Source organism: Carassius auratus, unplaced genomic scaffold (genome assembly GCF_003368295.1).
Source record: "Carassius auratus strain Wakin unplaced genomic scaffold, ASM336829v1 scaf_tig00006772, whole genome shotgun sequence".
NCBI lineage: Eukaryota > Metazoa > Chordata > Actinopteri > Cypriniformes > Cyprinidae > Carassius > Carassius auratus.
The window spans coordinates 452,331-473,038 of NW_020523788.1; the positions used below are offsets into that span (position 1 = coordinate 452,331).

At 36.9% G+C, this 20,708-nt stretch overlaps 1 long non-coding RNA gene across 1 annotated transcript; it reads right to left on the reverse strand.

Annotated features, from left to right (window-relative positions):
- Positions 1-1,899: 1,899 nt before the first annotated feature.
- LOC113071290 (uncharacterized) lies at positions 1,900-3,826 on the reverse strand. Its single transcript, XR_003280069.1, has 2 exons — positions 3,399-3,826; positions 1,900-2,598 (listed from the first exon to the last, which is right to left on the reverse strand). It is a non-coding gene; the product is annotated as an uncharacterized LOC113071290 (long non-coding RNA).
- Positions 3,827-20,708: the final 16,882 nt, after the last annotated feature.

Here is a 20,708-nt window from a genome sequence, read left to right on the forward strand (position 1 = left end):
TCATGAGTCGAACGTACCCAGCGAGTTTCGATCTGATCAACATCCGTTAACCCTTTCAAATAGGTGCTTAAATTCGTTTGGCCAATGGCGGCCATGTTTTTTGAGATATGCAAATGTCCTCATAGGTACTTGTGCCCCTTCAGACAAAGACACTGCATACCAATTTTCAAGTCGATCGAGTCAACGGTTGCCTAGTTATAGCCATTTATGTGTTTTTTCTTTTTATAGCGCCCCCAAGTGGCAGAAGTGTGCAATTTTTTTTATTTGACCAAAGATTGAGCTCATACAAATGTTCAGCGAGTTTGGTTAAGATATCTCATTTCATTCATGAGTTATAGCCTGTTGCGTAAAATTGGTCCTCGACTTTCGAAGATTTTGGCATCCCATTACGACAGTGAGTCGAAATTTCTACTTTTTTTTGATAATTATTGATAATCACTGGACAGAGAACATTTCTGCAGTGGTTTGGTTGAGATTGGGCAAAAAACCTAGGACTAGTTCGCAAAAGTAGGTTTTGGACATACAGTATTGTTCAAAATAATAGCAGTACAATGTGACTAACCAGAATAATCAAGGTTTTTAGTATATTTTTATTGCTACGTGGCAAACAAGTTACCAGTAGGTTCAGTAGATTGTCAGAAAACAAACAAGACCCAGCATTCATGATATGCACGCTCTTAAGGCTGTGCAATTGGGCAATTAGTTGAAAGGGGTGTGTTCAAAAAAATAGCAGTGTCTACCTTTGACTGTACAAACTCAAAACTATTTTGTACAAACATTTTTTTTTTTCTGGGATTTAGCAATCCTGTGAATCACTAAACTAATATTTAGTTGTATGACCACAGTTTTTTAAAACTGCTTGACATCTGTGTGGCATGGAGTCAACCAACTTGTGGCACCTCTCAGCTGTTATTCCACTCCATGATTCTTTAACAACATTCCACAATTCATTCACATTTCTTGGTTTTGCTTCAGAAACAGCATTTTTGATATCACCCCACAAGTTCTCAATTGGATTAAGGTCTGGAGATTGGGCTGGCCACTCCATAACATTAATTTTGTTGGTTTGGAACCAAGACTTTGCCCGTTTACTAGTGTGTTTTGGGTCATTGTCTTGTTGAAACAACCATTTCAAGGGCATGTCCTCTTCAGCATAGGGCAACATGACCTCTTCAAGTATTTTAACATATGCAAACTGATCCATGATCCCTGGTATGCGATAAATAGGCCCAACACCATAGTAGGAGAAACATGCCCATATCATGATGCTTGCACCTCCATGCTTCACTGTCTTCACTGTGTACTGTGGCTTGAATTCAGAGTTTGGGGGTCGTCTCACAAACTGCCTGTGGCCCTTGGACCCAAAAAGAACAATTTTACTCTCATCAGTCCACAAAATGTTCCTCCATTTCTCTTTAGGCCAGTTGATGTGTTCTTTGGCAAATTGTAACCTCTTCTGCACATGCCTTTTTTTTAACAGAGGGACTTTGCGGGGGATTCTTGAAAATAGATTAGCTTCACACAGACGTCTTCTAACTGTCACAGTACTTACAGGTAACTCCAGACTGTCTTTGATCATCCTGGAGGTGATCATTGGCTGAGCCTTTGCCATTCTGGTTATTCTTCTATCCATTTTGATGGTTGTCTTCCGTTTTCTTCCACGTCTCTCTGGTTTTGCTCTCCATTTTAACCCTTTAGAACCTAAGGCAAAATTGGCCGTTTTCACTCATTTTGGTTTATTGAGTATAAAATTATAACATAATGTGGTATCTTCAAGTGTAAGGTGTCATTTTTTTCAGAAAAAAATAGGCTTTCAGGAAATTACAGTTATTGTACATTATTTAGTGTAATGAGTTAGTAAATAGAATTAAAATAGACGATAAAAATTAAAAACGGGAAGAAATTGTACTGGTTTTTATTTAGAAAAAATCTGAAAACTCATGATCGAAAGAATCTAATGCCTCAATCTTGAAAAAGGAACTATAATACATATATACAAGTATTTTTGAGACACTGGATTGCACGGTTTTCACTCAGGAGCCATTTGTGGTACTCCAGTTCTCCAGGCGTTTTTGGATCCTTCAATCCAGTCATTTAAATGTGGGGCTCTCTGAAGCAGTTCCTGTCTACAGGACTGCAAGCATAGTCCCACATCACATTCCTGGCATGTCCATGGGGTGCTCCTTTTGCATCGTATGCAACTTTGTGAAAGGTCTTGAGTATCACTCACAGGAACAGGCAGATGATCGCATCTCTCTCTCAGCCGGCCATCCAGGGGAATATCTGTGAGCGGAGCAGCTAGCAGCTCCTGAAAGTTTTGCCGTGTCATGAGCTTATCATGGTGGATGGCACACAGCTCTTTGTGTAAAATGAAGCTGTTGGTCACTGCAATATCTAGGAAATGCTGGAAAATGGTCACATACGACTTGTTTTATGGGGCACTGACTTTGTTCTGAGCATCTTGTTGGAGGTGTCAAGTCCCCCCATGTACTTATTATACAGCTACAGCTGCGACCACGGCCCCGGCCCCTCTGAGATGGTGTTGTGTTCGATGTAGATGGCCCATTTGCTTCTTCGTAGATAACTGGAGAAGCCACACTAAAAAAAGAAGCAACATGTGTTACAAACTCACTATTTATGTACATAAAAATACTTTTTTATTATGAAGCAATTTATTAGTAAGAAAATTTTAAAAAATATATATATAAATATAATAAATAACTATAATAATAATAATACAATAAAATAATAAAAATAAACCCTGCAGTTACTTACACACATTTGCATACACACAATCACACATACATACATGCACCTACTCACACACACATATACAGATATAGACATAAATGTATGCATGCACAGTCACGCATGCACGTACGTACACACACATCATAGACTGTATAAGACACACACATGCACACATACACAAACAGATACATGTGCACACAGATACACACAAACAGATATACACATAAACAAACACACAGATATACAAATGCACACATTAGCAGTAGCACACACAAACGTATGCACACATGCATGCACACAAACATACATATACACATGCACGCACACATTCGCATACACACACACGCACCTTTACTTACACACACACACACGCACGCACACATACTTGCACACACACACACAGATATGTCCATGCACTTACATACACACAGAAAATTATGTATGCATGCACACGCACCCATAGACATAACGCTAACGTTACATGAGCAAATATGAACGCATGCATGCACATGCGCGCTTACAAATGTTTGCAACGCACATATAAGTGTGTGAAACCGTGTTTTTTCGTACAGAAACACGGAGTCTGACTATTTTATTCATTTCTCATCGATTAATCAGCAAGAAACAAATAAATAAGCTTCACTTACCAATCCACGACTGGATCAAAGCCAGCAGCATACGCCTCAACATCTGAATACAGACTCCGGGTCCGATGAATCATGTTCAGCCTCTTCCCAGGTGTCATCAGAGATCAAATCAATCGCCTCCTCTCATGTAAAACCTTTTTTCGCCATGTTTTTTGTTCGTTTTTGTTTATATTTCACACTCTCAAACTTTCAAACCTGCTGGGCTCTGTATCTCCCGCTTCAACTCCGCCCTTCCCCCTCTCCCCGAAAGCTGCTGTGATTTGCTGCTGGAAAGCATGCAGTTACCGTATTAAGCTGTATATTGTCTTAAAGCGCAAGATGTCTTCTATCAGACGCAATTTGATTTTTTTTCATAGTGCAAACGGTTGCTGAGTTATGAAAACATTAATACCGCATGGTAAATTGTGTCGGCGCCGACACGTTCGGTTTTAAAGGGTTAAGGCATTGGAGATCATTTTAGCTGAACAGCCTATCATTTTTTGCACCTCTTTATAGGTTTTCCCCTCTCTAATCAACTTTTTAATCAAAGTACGCTGTTCTTCTGAACAATGTCTTGAACGACCCATTTTCCTCAGCTTTCAAATTCATGTTCAACAAGTGTTGGCTTCATCCTTAAATAGGGGCCACCTGATTCACACCTGTTTCTTCAAAAAATTGATGACCTCAGTGATTGAATGCCACACTGCTATTTTTTTGAACACACCCCTTTCAACTAATTCAACTAATTGCCCAATTGCACAGCCTTAAGAGCGTGCATATCATGAATGCTGGGTCTCATTTGTTTTCTGAGAATCTACTGAACCTACTGGTAACTTGTTTTCCACGTAGCAATAAAAAAATATACGAAAAACCTTGATTATTCTGGTTAGTCACATTGTACTGCTATTATTTTGAACAATACTGTACGTCAAATTTGCGAAAAAACGAGGCCTCCTAGACCCAAAATCAGAGTGACCGTTTTTAATTTCGCATGACCCACGGATTCCAGAAATGTAAAATTTTTGGCTCTATCACAAGCGGTTTAGGAGCTATTAGCAAAAACGCATTTTCGATCACTGTAGCGCCCCCTATTGGCCAATTGGGCTGAGACTTTGATAGGTTCTCCCCAAATTGAGCTCTATCATCTGACTAAGTTTCAAGTCTTTAGGCCTTACGGTTTGGGCTGCACGTTCAGTTCTAGGGCGGAAGAATAATAATAATAATAATAAAAATCCTAACAATTACAATAGGGTTTCAGCACTGCGTGCTTGAACCCCTAAAAATATTATAATGCATGGCCTCTTAGAACTTCCCGAGTTTTGGAATTCCAATATCACAAGTATAATGTATAACTACTTTACTCTGCCTTAGCACACCTACCTGCATACTTGACAATACAACATTTAACAAATCATTAAACTCTTCCTGAAGCAACATGTTATCATTTGTGCAATAAGACATAATCAGATACAACATTTCTTCAAAAAATAATACTTCACTCATTTAATTCTCAATTACACAATTTATCTATACATGCCATCATATGAAACAACTTACCATTTGATATTCACGGGCCTCTTGGAAAATATTCAGCACTGTCACATCGTTCACAACATCATGAGAGGACTCGTCAAATACAAAGTTAAGATGAAGCACACATGGATGCAAAGATGCTGTGCTCACAATTACATCAGCTTCACCACTTCTCTGACGTCTTACAGGTGTTCTAATGATACAACAAAACATCATTTACATTAGTTTTTTCTCAGACAAACCATCATAAAAATAATAATTACATTAATTAGAAAAACATTTACTCATTTCAACATTGTCAAACACCTGTATTTCTCCTTACTCCGAAACACATTGTGTTTGAAGATCGAACACCACTACATGACTGTTTCTTTCGCTCTCCTGTATTAAGGCTGTAAATTATTTGTGATGATCAGCCCCTTCCAAATTTCAGATACATCATGAAGATATCCTTCAATTTCTACCTTTCCCCTCTTCATGATTTTCACAACAGCAATACTCCTGTGCCAAACAAAAGAAAAATCTCAAACAATACAACCTTATACCACAATATACAAAGACATACAAACAAGATGCCCAGCAACTTCATGTATATTTTACACTGAATCTTAAAAGGCATAAATATTAAACAATCATTGTAAACATACATTCATTTCACTTTATTACTGTTATTTGCTTCAATAAGACAGTGACTTATGGCAAACCCACTACTATGAACAATTCAATATTAAAAAACACACATTTTTAACACGCTTTCTATCCATAACACATAAATAAGTGAAAATGACCAATAACATATCCTATACAGGTTCATCATGATATACAATAAATGTACACTGTTAAAAATATTCGGTAAAATATACGGTAAAAAAAACGGCAGCTGTGGTTGCCAGAATTATACCGTAAAAAATATGGTAAAACCATTTTTGGTTTAACGGTTTTATACCGTAATAAATACAGTTACACTGTTGTAGGTTTAAATTAACTGATATAATATTAATATTAGAGTTGTGACGTTCGCGAACGAACCGATTCTTTTGAACGGCTCATAAACATGAACGATGGGAGCCGAGTCGCGACTGGAGAGGAGCCGTTCTTTCTATCGTTCTTTTTTCCTATGCGTGTTCATACAAATGAGCTCCGCCAGGAGACAGAACAGTTATAGGGGGAGGGGCGCACCCAGCGCAGGCCAACCCTTTATAGCGTGATGATATTAGTTATTAGTTGTGCATGCATTTACATTGCATTTTGTGTTCATTTAAAACTTATTTTAAAATCATTAAAAATGTTCTTTTGTGATACTGTACTTGTATAGAAATGTTTCACTAAAAGCTGTTTTCCACAGACATTCATTGCAGCCCACTTTGTTATTGTTCATTGACTTGAAGGGGCTGATGTCCTATTTGCAAAGTTTACAGTAGTAATAGTATGTAGTATGTAGACATTTCCATTTTATTTATTCTAATTTTATCTACTTAAAAAAAAAAATAGTTTTCTATCAAAATGTTCTTGTGTGATAACAATGTTCTTGTGTGGAAGTGTTTGTAGTAAAAGCTGTTTTGCACAGAAATTCATTGCAGCCGGCTTTGTTTTTTATGTTTATTTGTGAGTAGGTATTGTATGAATAACATAAGTCAACGTAGTTTTACACACACACACACACACACACACACACACACACTTTGTACTAAAGGTAAATCAAAATAATGATGTCACTGTCTAAGCAGAGGGATTTGTGCAACCCTATGGAATATAGTCGACACATGAGAAATGAGGTAATAATCAATATTTCAGAATAATTCAAACTCAGATATTGGTGTGTGATATCTGAGCTTTAATTATTTGACTACAAATCTCACCTCATAATACCTCCCAGTGATTATTTCGAGGATTAACTGAGATGCTCCCAAGCTGGCTTCTTAAAACTGACTAAATATTTAAAAAGAGCCAAAAGAGCCATTCTTTTGAACGGCTCTTTGAAAGGAACGGATCGCGAAGATCCGGATCCCCTCAAAGAGCCATAAATCCCATCACTAATTAATATGCGAACTTATTGAAGCACTGAAATCTGTTTTGTACCTTTGTATTACACTGGTAATTCCCAAAAGCAGGTGGTGATGAGAGAATCACGTGGTGAAACAAAGCCCATCACAAGCAGCTTTTAAATAATAAGATACATAGAAGGTGCACGGTGTCATTCACACAAGCACTAAACACCATCATGGTGAGACTCATTAAACTGAAATATGCAATAAACATTAATTTAACAACATTTTATGTAACATACAAACCTAATAAACATAACAGATGAGAAAAAAATTAAGAAACATATTTCAAAGAAAAAACATCAAATTCAAACAAAATTTGAAATGCAACGCAGAGAATTCTGGGAACGTAAGTTTACGGTTTTTCCCTGTAAAGTTTACAGGAAATTACGGTTAACCAGTAAACAGGTTTGTACTGTAGCATTTTCACAGTTTTTTACCGTTAAAATCACAGTCATTTTTTACAGTGTACCCATTAGACCCAACAAAATCTTTTACTGTATTCCAGACACAGGGCTCTAGACTCATTCTTCCCACTGGTCGCTCTTTTGGGACTTTCTCAGTTGGTCACACAAACGCATCATTTGGTCACAATTTTATTTGTCTTTTTTTTTTTTTTTTTTACTGTTTTTAACATTTTCATCAATATTATTTTTAGATTAAAATTTTGTAAACAGCTAACGTTATTCCTCTTTTCATGCACTTTTCAAATTCACCATTTTACAAAAAAAAAAAAAAAATGTCTGTTTTGCATATACCTTTCACTTTCTAAGACTAAGATGGATTCATTGTTATACTTAATTAAAAAGCACAATTAATTAACACAAACGAATGTCTTACTTACGGGGAAGTCGTGGCCTAATGGTTAGAGGGTTGGACTCCCAATCGAAGGGTTGTGAGTTCTAGACTCGGGCCGGACGGAATTGTGGGTGGGGGGAGTGCATGAACAGCTCTCTCTCCACCTTCAATACCACGACTTAGGTGCCCTTGAGCAAGACATCAAACCCCCAACTGCTCCCCGGGCGCCGCAGCATAAATGGCAGTGGTGTGTGTGTTCACAGTGTGTGTGTGTGTGTGTGTGTGTGTTCACTGCTCTGTGTGTGTGCATTTCGGATGGGTTAAATGCAGAGCACAAATTCTGAGTATGGGTCACCATACTTGGCTGAATGTCACTTCACTTTCACTTTACTTAAAGGGTTAGTTCACCCAAATATCAAAATTATGTCATTAATAACTCACCCTTATGTTGTTCCAAACCCGTGAGACCTCTGTTCATCTTCAGAACACAGTTTAAGATATTTTAGATTTAGTCCGAGAGCTCTCAGTCCCTCCATTGAAGCTGTGTGTACGGTCTACTGTCCATGTCCAGAAAGGTAAGAAAAACATCATCAAAATAGTCCATGTGACATCAGAGGGTCCGTTAGAATTTGTTGAAGCATTGAAAATACATTTTGACTGACTGAACTGCTGTGAAGAGAGAACTGAAGATGAAGCCAAGACAGATAACGAACGAAAAACTGACTCGTTCACGAGTCAAGAACCGTTTCTGTCAGACGTGTCTGATTCGCAAACAGAGGAGCTGATGATACTGTGCATGTGTGATTCAGCGTGAAGCAGACCGACACACAGAGCGTCTGAACTGAACTGATTCTTTTGGTGATTGATTCTGAACTGATTCTGTCCTAGTGTTATGAGCGCGGGTAAACCGAAGGCTTGAATCAAGGGCAATCATCGCAAATGACGCCATTACATAGAGCGCAAAAGAACCGTTTTCTTCAACCGTTTTATTGAACTCTTGACTCAAGAATGTATGTTGCAGTTTATTTCTAAATATGTTCATGGTTATTACATTTAAAGTTGCATACTAAATATACTGTTGGGTAGTCTACAATTATTATCTACATCAGTGCTTCCCAACCTTTTTCAACTCGCGGCCCACACAACCAAACGCGTATGTCAGTGATCCTCAAATCTGGCTCGCGAGATCCAGTTTCCTACAGAGTTTAGCTCCGACTCTAATTAAACACACCTGCCTGTGATTTTCTAATGATCCTGTAGACACTGATTAGCAAACTCATGCGTGTTTGATTAGGGTTAGAGCTAAACTTCGCAGGAAAGTGGATCTCGCGAGCCAGATTTGAGGATCACTGGCGTATGTTTTCGTCCACTGCAAAAAAAATTAACCGTGATTTCTTCAATTTTGGGATTTCGATTTTAATCACAATTTTTACAACCAGGGATATGCTTTACAGTCATAAATACATTCAGGATGAATTTGAAACATTTTTCAAAAAGAAATCCAAGAGCTTTATCAAAAAGTTGTAACGTATCTAGAACAGACATGTCAAAATAATCACTATAGTAAAGGTGTAACAAAATTTCTAGACTTATGGCAAAAAAATAAATATAAATAAATAAATCCCATGTCCAGGGACTTTTTTTCTTTTTTTTTACATGCATTGTTCATAGAGCTCATTAATTGTAGCGGTTCCTTGGGTGTTAAAATAGATTTGTTATATATTATACAGGTTCACACGTACTCAGTGAGTGAGTTTGCAGTGAGTATACAGTATGTGTATGCAATGTAGTGATGTGTCGTTCGTGAACAAATCGTTCTTTTTGAAGAAATCTTTTAGGTGAACGAATCATTCTCATTCACGTAATCCACTGACTCATATTTCTCGTTCAGTGAAGTTCCTCCCTCCACAGCAGCGCGGCGCTATAAGCAGCGCATGTGCAGCTCAGTGAACCGGGTAACTGAACCATTTCATCGAGTATGAGATGTGACAGAGTATGTGATTTGTTCAATGTAGTGAACGAATACGCCCTTCAATGAACGAGTTTCATATGAGTCTGAACTAGATCTAGAGATCTTATCGTTCGTGAACGAAATTACTGAACTGGTACCCATGTCGTTTGTGAATGAGTTGAATGATTTAGTACATTTCGTTTGTGAATAAAATGACTGAACTGAAACACGTAATTCGTGAACGAGCTGAAAGAACAGATGTCGTTCGTGAATGAAATGAACTGGTACATAGCTTATCTCGTTCGTGAACGTAATGAATTGAGAGTAAACCGGGTTAGTCTGCCATTTAGCATGTCAATCTCGGAAAATGCAAAGGTACAGTACTGTGCACATACGCTTGTTTTGATATTTAGCAACTCCACGTTTAATCCCCGATTTATGAATGTGAATATATAATATACAAACTGTCTGACCAAACAATTAAAATGCTAATTAGGCAAGAAAACCTTGTGCTTTGTTCATCTAAACAACTTACTTAGACTTTATATATTGAATGCGATTATACACACACTTTAATAAAGCCAGATCAGTTTTTGTAATGAATATGTTCGTTGACTAAAGACATAACACATAATACACTCTTTTTTGCCACCTGCTGGCATATTTTGTGTAATAGAAGAAATGATAACTGAACGAATCATTGAACGATTCTGAACGAATAATTTTGGTGAACGAACTGAAAATGAACGAATCTCTAGAAAGAATCATAATTTCCACCACTAATGCAATGCAGAAGCAGCAGCGAGAGTGCATTATTGTAATGCAAAAGCACATTAAAATAATGCACGAGTGTGAATCCCTCTGTGCGCACGCAGATTTCCTGTCACAAAACCAGACGTGTTTGCCCGAAAAGAGAGTGTGCGCACTTAAAACTTGTCTCCTCTCACTTAAACTGTGTCCTGTGCACTCACAACTCTCTCTATGATCATGTGCTAGATATTCATTATAAAGTTTTTATTTCTATCCTTTTACTGCATGCAGTGTGAACGCTCTGATCCGTTAACATGGGCTCGGAAAAAAGGCGCATCACATATTATTATACAGTTTATGCATAAGAAACTTTTATCCAAAACGACTCCCAAAAGAGGAACAAATTACTCCAGAGTCAGTCACAATGCCAGGTTTATTTTATAACAATTACCAAGTGCTAAGATTATCACAAATTAAACAAGATTTTGATGCACATCTTTCTTATTAAATTGTTGTATTCCACCTCTTACTACACTTGAAAGACAATCACTTAAGACACTTTGCTGTAAACCTATTCCACATAATAATATTCATTAAAACTGTATGTTAACACGTAGGAGCTTGCTGCATGAATCTGTGAGTACGGTTTACAAATCCAAGGGAACGGATTGCGAAAGCGTGACCAGGACCAGAAAGTTTGAAGAAGTTTAAAGAAGTTAGAAGTTTATAGTTTAAAGTTAGGTTGATAGATTAGTTGAAATAAAGAAAGATATATTAGTTAGAAAGAATGACAGATAGATTAGTTAGAAAAAATTATATAGATTAGTTCAAAAGAAAAAATGATAGAAAAAATTATAGATAGATAGTTAGACAGAAAGAATACATGCGACTAACATGTTTCTAGCATGATTAGCAAGTTACTAGCATGTTGTTAGCATGACTAGCATGCAAATAGCATGTTGTTAGCATTACTAGCATGTCGCTACCATGTTGCTAGCATGTTTCTAACATGATTAGCAAGTTACCAGCATGTTGTTAGCATGACTAGCATGTTGTTCGCATTTTTCTAGCATGACTAACATGTTACTAACATTTTTCTAGCATGATTATCATGCGACTAGCATGGAGCTAGCATGTTGCTAACATGATTAGCATGTTGCTAGGATGTTTCTAGCATGACTAGCATGCGACTAGCATGTTGTTAGCATGATTAGCATGTTGCTAGCATGTTTCTAGCATGACTAGCATGCAACTAGCATGATTTACCATAGTTTACCACAATTTACCATAGTTTACCATGATTTACCATAGTTTACCATTATTTACAGCGATTTACCATGATTTACCATACCATTATTTACTATAGTATACCATGATTTACCATGTTCAAGTATGATTTACTATGATTCTAGCATGATTTACCATAGTTTACCACGATTTACCATAGTTTACCATGATTTACCATTATTTACCACGGTTTACGATGATTTACTATAGTATACCAGGATTTACCATGTTCAAGTATGATTTACTGATTCTAGCATGATTTATCATAGTAGACCATGATTTATGATCTATGATAGATAGATAGATAGATTAGATGATTTTGAATGAGTTTAAATTGATTAGCATCAAAGCTTGATTGAGTCTAATGGGATTTGGAGCTTGGGTCATCTGAACATCCTGTCAATGAAAGTTGAAAGAGTTTGGAGTATGTAGCTTGAACGGTCTAGGAGGAGTAGGTGTCCAAAAATATTTTAGCCAGAAAAATAAGAAGTAGTTGTTTAAATAGGATTTCAGTAAGTTGGCTTTCTCAAGCCAACTTAATTATTTTTTTACTCCTACAGGTGACGTGCGGGGCTCCATACATTCGAACTAGAAAGACACAGCTCACATTTGACTAAAAGGTTTTTGTCTTTATGCTTAAGAGCATATGTCCACTTTGAGAAACTCGTGTTGCTCTTGCCTTGACTCGCCATGACTGCCGCACATACTTGAATAAACGGAAACACGCCCACAGTGCGTCTTGTGTTAACTGTTGGGATCCTCCAATCAATGCGTCGCTGCTGCAAACAGGTTAGGCTGTAGGCTACACTTCAGCCAAAATTAATTAATTAAATAATAGTAAAATAGTAACGGACAACGCACCATGTGGTAACGGTTACAGAGTTAACTTATTTAAAAAGTAATGCGTTACATTACATTACATTAAGTCTGAGGTACATCACCTCCATTATGACATAATACATAAAAGCTAAATTTAGCAGTCATGGCTCCACCTAAAAAAAAAAACAAAGTTCTGGCTGCACCTGTCCTGGCAGGATTCTCCTCTCGTCAGCTCTCCTCTCGCACCGTTGCTATGTGACAGAGCGCTAATCGGGAACCTCTGGTGGCAGATTAAGGAAAACATGTGAAGGCGGAGGATCTCATACACTTTGGAGGACCCTTCGTACACTTCTGAGACCTGGTCTTTGAATTCCATGGCCTTCTCAGTGTGCACAAAAAAGTGGAAAAGCACCTGAGGTCTCATTTATAAAACACTCTACATCTCCATCTCGTCTCCTCCACGAAATAACCATATAGGAGTGAATGGAATTCACTGGAAAACTGTTTTTTTTTTTTTAATTACATTTTTTTTTTTTTTTTTTTTATGTACAAAATCTGAGACAATCCAATAAAGATTCATACCCAAACGAAGGGCAGAGACAACAGAATATCCCCAATTCAGAAAACACACACACACACACACACACACACATGCACAAACACGCACACGGTACACACACTCCCACAGAACACATCATAATATGTTACATGTTTCTGCTGGAATATGACTGTCAATTAAATTTAAACAGTTAAAATTAAACCGTTAAATTTGAGTGTTGAGGTGGAGATCAATGAGTTTACATCATTTATTTATATATATATATATATATATATATATATATATATATATATATATATATATATATATATATTCTTATTATTATTATTCTTATTATTATTATTATTATTATTTTTTTTTTACAAAATATGGATTTCTCTCAATATAGACACTCATGTTTCACAAATCTTTATAGGATCCTAAAGGCCCATCTGGTGGCTGGAACCATAAAATGCAATTTTATATAAAAAATACAGTGCACCTGACACTTTTCCCGAAGTTAAACATTACTAAATAAACCATGCATATTTTAACTTCTCGTGAGCAGGAAGAGTTCGTGATCTGTGACGTCCCACGCTCATAATCTCCAGAGCAAAGACACTGGAAACAGCACTCACGATGGTCCTCCTTGTGCTCCACTGACAGACATCATTTCTCCTGCACTTCTAATACCACACTGGATAAAACATCACCTTAAATCAACCAGAAATGTTTATCAATGTGAAAACTGATCAAATCTTGCATATCTGAAGTAGTTACAGTCCAAGCTGTTGAGGCAATAGACTGGATTTTTATCTTTTTTATCTACACCATATACTCTATAAAGTCTTGTTTCAGTCTCTACAAACATTTCTAGACAGCAACAAATACAAACTATTTAAACTCTGATCTGACAAAATTCTGCTTTAAAATAGAAACATTTAATAATTTATAATATTAATTAAACCTTTTCAGTGGTCAGTATAATAGAGTTTAAAATATTCCAGCGGTCCCCAGTGTGAGTTTTTTAAGGCGACCGATATTTTAGAACGTTCCCCCTTACTGTTTCCATGGTGACACATCGCGTCAACAATATTATTATTTCAAATATTCACAAACTTACCACGTCATGAACAATCTGATATTCAGATTCATAAATATGTGTAAATGAGTGTGTTTTGTCTTATAAAAACCTTTCTAAATGATCTTGATCTGTAATGTGAGATGTGTTTGAGTCTTGTACGTGAATTTATCAATCTCTCCCGATATAATTAATGAGTGGCCAGTGAACTGGGTGAAGATTAGAGTGAACTTCATAGTTACTTACACCATGTGTTTCTGATATGAATAAAGCACATCTGCACATTAAATTTGAAAGGATTGTTATTGTTGTTTCCATAGACATATGCGTGTTTTTATCAAACTCTAAATGTGTTTTTTTTTTTCCTAGTATTTATGTATATTTAAATGTCTTAAAACTTAAAATATGCATTATGTGGTTAGTAATACTGCATAGCTGTGATAATATGACAAGATCAGTGCACGTCTCTCTCTGTCTCAGCTCCAGATAACGCGTGAGAACACAGTTTGGATTTGACAGTTCTGTGACGTCACCGAACGTTGTAAATCCCGTCTGTGGGTCCAGACTCCGAGGAGCACGGACATAAGAATCACATGTGTGGGACCGTACCGCTCAAAAGGTTAAAACAATTGTCTATACTTTAATTTAATCCAAACTGTGTACATATTTAATTTTAAAAGCCAAGAATAACAACTAAGTTAGGTAAAAAGCCCAGAACTGCTTTTCTGACTGATATGACACAAACAATGATAACCATTTGGACATTCTCTAACATGCATATTTTAGATTCACAATTCATTTAAAAGCCTCTGGTCTGTATAAATGGTAAATATCAATACATCCTCATGTTTTTACACTGTATTGCGCTCTATTTGTGGCAGCATGTATATGTAAATTCATTCTCTGGAGCAGGAGGGGCTTAGAACGGGAGTTATAAAGGATTCCTGGTAACGGCTCTCACAAACACTGCTCAGGCGTTACAGGCAAGATGAAATGAAAATGAATAATAATTGAGACGTTATGTTTAACATGAAACAAGGGATGATTGATGAAATACCTGTAGGCCTACTGTCATTATAGTTAATGATGAAGCATTCATAAATTGAGTTTGTATTAAATAAACAATATTTTAATAAAATTGTATTAAAGTGTTCAGCAATACAACATTTTTTTCAACAATACAACTGCTGGAAAAGTGCATTTACACACTAATTAACTCTAAATGTTTTACACACTATATTTAAAAGGTACTGCCTGTTGTTTGTAAATTACAAAAGTTATTGTGCATTATCAAAAAAAGAAAGAACAAATGTTGGAAAGAAAATTGAAAAGGCAGTTTTAAACAGAGGTTTTAACCACTGTAGTGAAAAGCTGTAACAATATGCAACTTGACCCTCTCTTATGAGAGTAGGTTTGAATTCAGAAAAACAATCTGCCTAACTTTGTTAGTACTCAGTCATTTTCGCCTTTCTGAAATAATCTGACCTGTTTTAGAAAACACTCTCTCTGATGGCACAGATGTAGCAACTATGCAAAGTCTCCTTTCATGACAGCTGTCAAACCTTCATATACTGCTTGCCTTGCTTTCCACCAAGCTAGTAGGTCTTCTGTGCTTGGAATCAAGGTCTCTCCAAGATACCCTCTCATTTAAGCCACTGCAGTGGATGTTGGGTTGCTGATGCTGACTGCATAAGCCACTCTTTCATCAAAATCCACCCAGATTGAAGACTGCTGTTCAGAAGACGGAGGGGCTGGAGGAGATGTGTGCTCAGCTTGAGTTTGCTCACCTGTACTGGACCAAACCCTTGCAGCAGCTGCACTTATGCTTTTGGCTGCGTCATCTGCTGCAGCACTCTCATGAAAGGCCCTTTGCTTAAATCTGGGGTCAAGATAGGTAGCCTCAGAAAGCAGACAAATATGCTCTATGTTGTCATTACCTCAGCCAGTTTGTTCATCATTGCAATAACTAGGCCATGTTTAGACACAGCACCCCGCAATCGCTGGACAATTTTTTGCAATCCTCTTGCCATCAAAATGACCTTGGATGCGGTCACATATTTGTTTTAATAAAAAGACAAAATAACTTAATTAGATCAAATGTATATATATATGAAAAGGAAATAAGCATAAACTAGGTGGGTTGAAATATGTCATACACAAAGTATTTCACCAGTGGAAGCAGTTATATGTTAATACCTTTCAGCACTGATTTCAACAGTGACTTCTTCAAAGGGCTTTAAAATCTCACACACATCTTTGATTATGTCCCACTCTTCAAGTGTCAGGGTTGGAAGGCTGGGGTTGACCAATGCAAGTGTTGCAACGATTGCTTCCTTCTGCAGCCAAAATCTTTTCAGTATGTAATAAGTGGAGTTCCACCTTATTATTACATCCTGCTTACGCTTCAGCTCTTCAAGGCCCATTTGTTTTTGTGTTGCTTTTAATCGCTCTGTTGCAACAGTGCTTCTGTGGACATATTCAGCAACATTCTTCACTTTTGCCAGTATCCCCTGAATTGGTTTTAAGCTTTCCCTCACAATTAAGTTTAAAGTGTGGGCAAAGCATGGCAAGTGCTTCCATTCAGCTTTACGGATAGCTGCTTTTATGTTGCTAGCATTGTCAGTGACACACGCAACAACTTTTTTTGCGATTCCCCACTCATCACAAATCTTTTTAAGTTGAGCTGCCAGATTGTCAGCAGTATGCCTCACTGTAAATGAGAAGCAGTCCAGAAGAAATGATGAAAGTGTAAAACTTTCATCAATGAAATGACAAGTGACTGCCATAAAAAAAATATATATATATATTAGTTGTCCTTGATGTCCTGCAATCAGTGGTCAGACACACAGCTGAAGCTTTGCTGACTTTCACTTTCAGTATCCCCTGAATTGGTTTTCCAGATGCAGAAGAAGTAGAAGCAGTATCTGAAGAGACGGTAGCTGTAGAAGCAGTACCTGAGTCTGATGTTGATTCTGTTGACTCCTCTTGTCTCACTTGCACAAGCAATGCAGTTGGATGCTTTGTTTGCAGGTGTCTTCTATAATTTGATGTTGATCCTCCTTGGCCTGACAAAATAATGCTACAAAGATTGCATTTTGCTTTCTGGGGTCCAGCCTCATCAAAGTGAAGCCAAATATTGCTTCTTTTTCTGGAGGTCATCTTGTGTGGCTGCCCTTTCTACCTCTCTGCCTTGGTTGCTGTTTGTAACCTTTGGGGTGAGAGGTGTCAAAAGGAGGTGACCCTTCCCCCAAATCACTGTACAGCATACAGCTATGTGGGGGAAGGGTATACATGCCCTTTCACTTTTGAGGTTACAATCAGATTCCCTTAACAACAGAGAGTTTTAGCAGACTAACCAACAGAAAATTGATTGCTCTTTATTCCACTTAAAATTTATTCTCGCAAGTATTTTAGCATTTACTGTAATACTGTAAAAAAAAAAAAAAAAAAGGTTTATTGTGCTTTTTCAAATGCACCATAACAGATTAATAGCCTACAACAAATACTGTACAAGAAGATACAAGCAACATTAACAAATATTTTGTTATATTGTATATTGTTTGGAAGCAATTAATTGTTTGTAAAACTGTTTCATATATAATCCATGTTTTTCAGCAACAGTTTATTTAATTTCTAAACAAGGTGATATAAAGATAAAAAATAATGTAATCAAACTACAGCAAGAGCAAACAAGTGACTCCTTTTGAATCGCTCTCGCGGTTCTCGAATCTCGTTCTCGAGTCAAGAACTGGTTGCATCGGTTTTCAGATCACCAGTACACTGAATCGAGAACCGCTTCTTTCGGACGTGTCCGATTTGAGAACCGGTGAGCTGATGATACTGCGCATGCGTGATTCAGCGACAGCTTGTGTGATCTGAACTACCGAACCGAACAGTAATGTCACAGCACAGCAGCACTGCCCGCCAGCCACCACAGATCTCTGAACCGGGCAACTGATGCCAACGTTGAGCTCCGTTGAAACGAGGATAATGAACAAATCCGGCGAAACGTAAGTTTACTTAATTACAAATAAACCGTAATGGATTATACATAAGTGGAGCATAGTTTCTAGGCTGATGAAGACTAATTTATTGACACCATAACTGTAAAGCATCCTAGTTTGCAGATCTATGTGCCTGTATATGTGTTGATGCTTTAGATACAAAAATCAAAATAGTAAGAAACGTATCAGATTATAATGATGTTTTAATTGACTGATGTTATGATTACTGACTTTATATTTAAATGTGTTAAGCCCGCGATAGACTTGATGGCCTTACGTCATCGCCAATGATGTCATTATGTCGAGCGTAAAAGAACCGGTGTATCATTTTTTTCAACCGGTTAATTGAATCGAACTGTCCGAAAGAACCGGTTCGCAAAAAAGAAACGAACTTCCCATCACTAGTCCTTTTCTACTCCTGATTGGGTAATACTTGCTGCCATCGTTGGATTGATTGGTTTGTTTCAGGTTCACGACCAATCAGAGTCAGAGGAGGGCGGGTCTCTTGGCAGAGAGCTCCAGAGACAACACCCCCCCCCCCCCTGCATCCAGCTCTGAAAAGAACACGGATGCAAAAGTACCGACAAAAGTAGGAAGAATCAAATACTTGGCTGGAAAGTGTCAGCGGAAATGAGTATCGAGCACAATTTGTCGGCGAGTGTTCTCTGTTGCTTGTCAGATGTGCGACAGCATGCCTCGGGAGAACAACATTCATACACTTTATAATAAGGTTCATTTATTAAACATTAGTGTATTAACTAACATGAACTAACAATGTGTAAGAAATACATTTGTTACAGTATTTATTCATCTTTGTTAATGGTAGTTAATAGAAATAATGCTGTTCATGTTAGTTCAGTGCATTAACTAATATTAACAAGATTTTAATAAAGTATTATTAAATGTGGAAATTAACATGAACAAAGATGAACAATTGCTGTATAAGTGCAGATCATTATTTGTTAATGTTAATTAATGTAGTTAACTAATGAACCTTATTTTAAAGTGTTAGTGATTTTTTTTTTTACGGTTAAGGTGTACAGTCAGACACATAAGCATTATTTTAATAAGAGATAAGAGATATATTTAATAATAAAAATATAGTGCCCATGTGAAGTAAATAAACAATTTAACTAATTTAAATGATTGCATTATTCAACAGGCTACTGTAGAATTAACAATAGACTGTATAAATTAGATTACCTTACCAATAATAATAAATAAATAAAAAATGTGTGTTTTACAAGAATTTAGAAATGTTTGTAGATTGGTTATTTATTATGTGGTTTCACTGTTTGGATGGTGTTACTGTCTGCAAACAATTACAAATATTTCATCCAAAATCTGTGTTCACGCCACCTTATACAATTACTAAAGTTCATTAGCAATTCATATTTTTATGAAAACATGTTTTAAGTTGTGATTTACCACCACTGGTACGTCATCGTCCTAACAAGGATCTATTGCACAGCCGTCCTTTCCCTGATAATAAAAAATTTATTTAAAAACACAAGTTTCAAATAATAGAAATCACACTATGTAACCTTTAAGAACAAATTTCTAATTCCATTTAAAACTTTCAAATATTTTTACAGACCTTCTCCCTAGCAATTTCACAGATCATCTCCAAACAGCAGTAGGCAATCTGTAACAATGAAAAGGTGAGTTAAAATCAAATGAAGTCTGAGACAAAAATTTACATAGAAACACACAGAATTGCTATAACAACTGACTATTGCTTCCAACTCTTCATTTAATCCCAAAATTCGGAAATCCAATCTGGTCGAATTGTGTATGCCCAGTACTCTCACCAACTCAGTGGCTAATTTTTGCAGGATCCAACACATCATCAAGCTATAAGACAAGGAGAAATTTAGGTACATCCAATCTGAAACTTCATTAGGTACCACAACTCGAAACTAAATCATTAGGATCGCATGACCACTTTTATATGAATAATGGTCCATAACATCGTCTGTGCAGACCTGTTAATAAAAAGGTCAAAAATTATAACCCAAGACTGTAAATAAAAGGGACCTGATATCCCCGTTTAACATGTACCTGTATATCCAGGATGACCGATCTACCACCTATGTGCTCCAGATGTGGTAGTCCACAACAATCAAAACTGCACCCTGAAGTATCTCCTGCAACATTTATGAAAGGAAACTGTAAACCAACAACCAAAGCAAACACCTTACTTTTTGGTAGCTTAAGCCAACCGTTGAGCTGCAGAATAACCAGTGAAAAGAAACATTACTTGTATGTTAAAAAGATGTAAAAGGCAGCTTACAAAACAGCATATTGCAGTCATACCATGGGCTGGTGCCTCTGCTGGACATGGTGCATCAGCTTGAGGATCAGCTTCAGTATCAGGTTCACATGGCCTTTCACCTAGCACATCAGCTTTGGATGTCCTTGTGGCTGGTAATTTAGTGGATGCTATCAAAAAACCAAGCTATTTTAGATACATCAATTGTAAAAGACATATTTTTATGTATTTTGTGTAGATTACAAATGTGTTT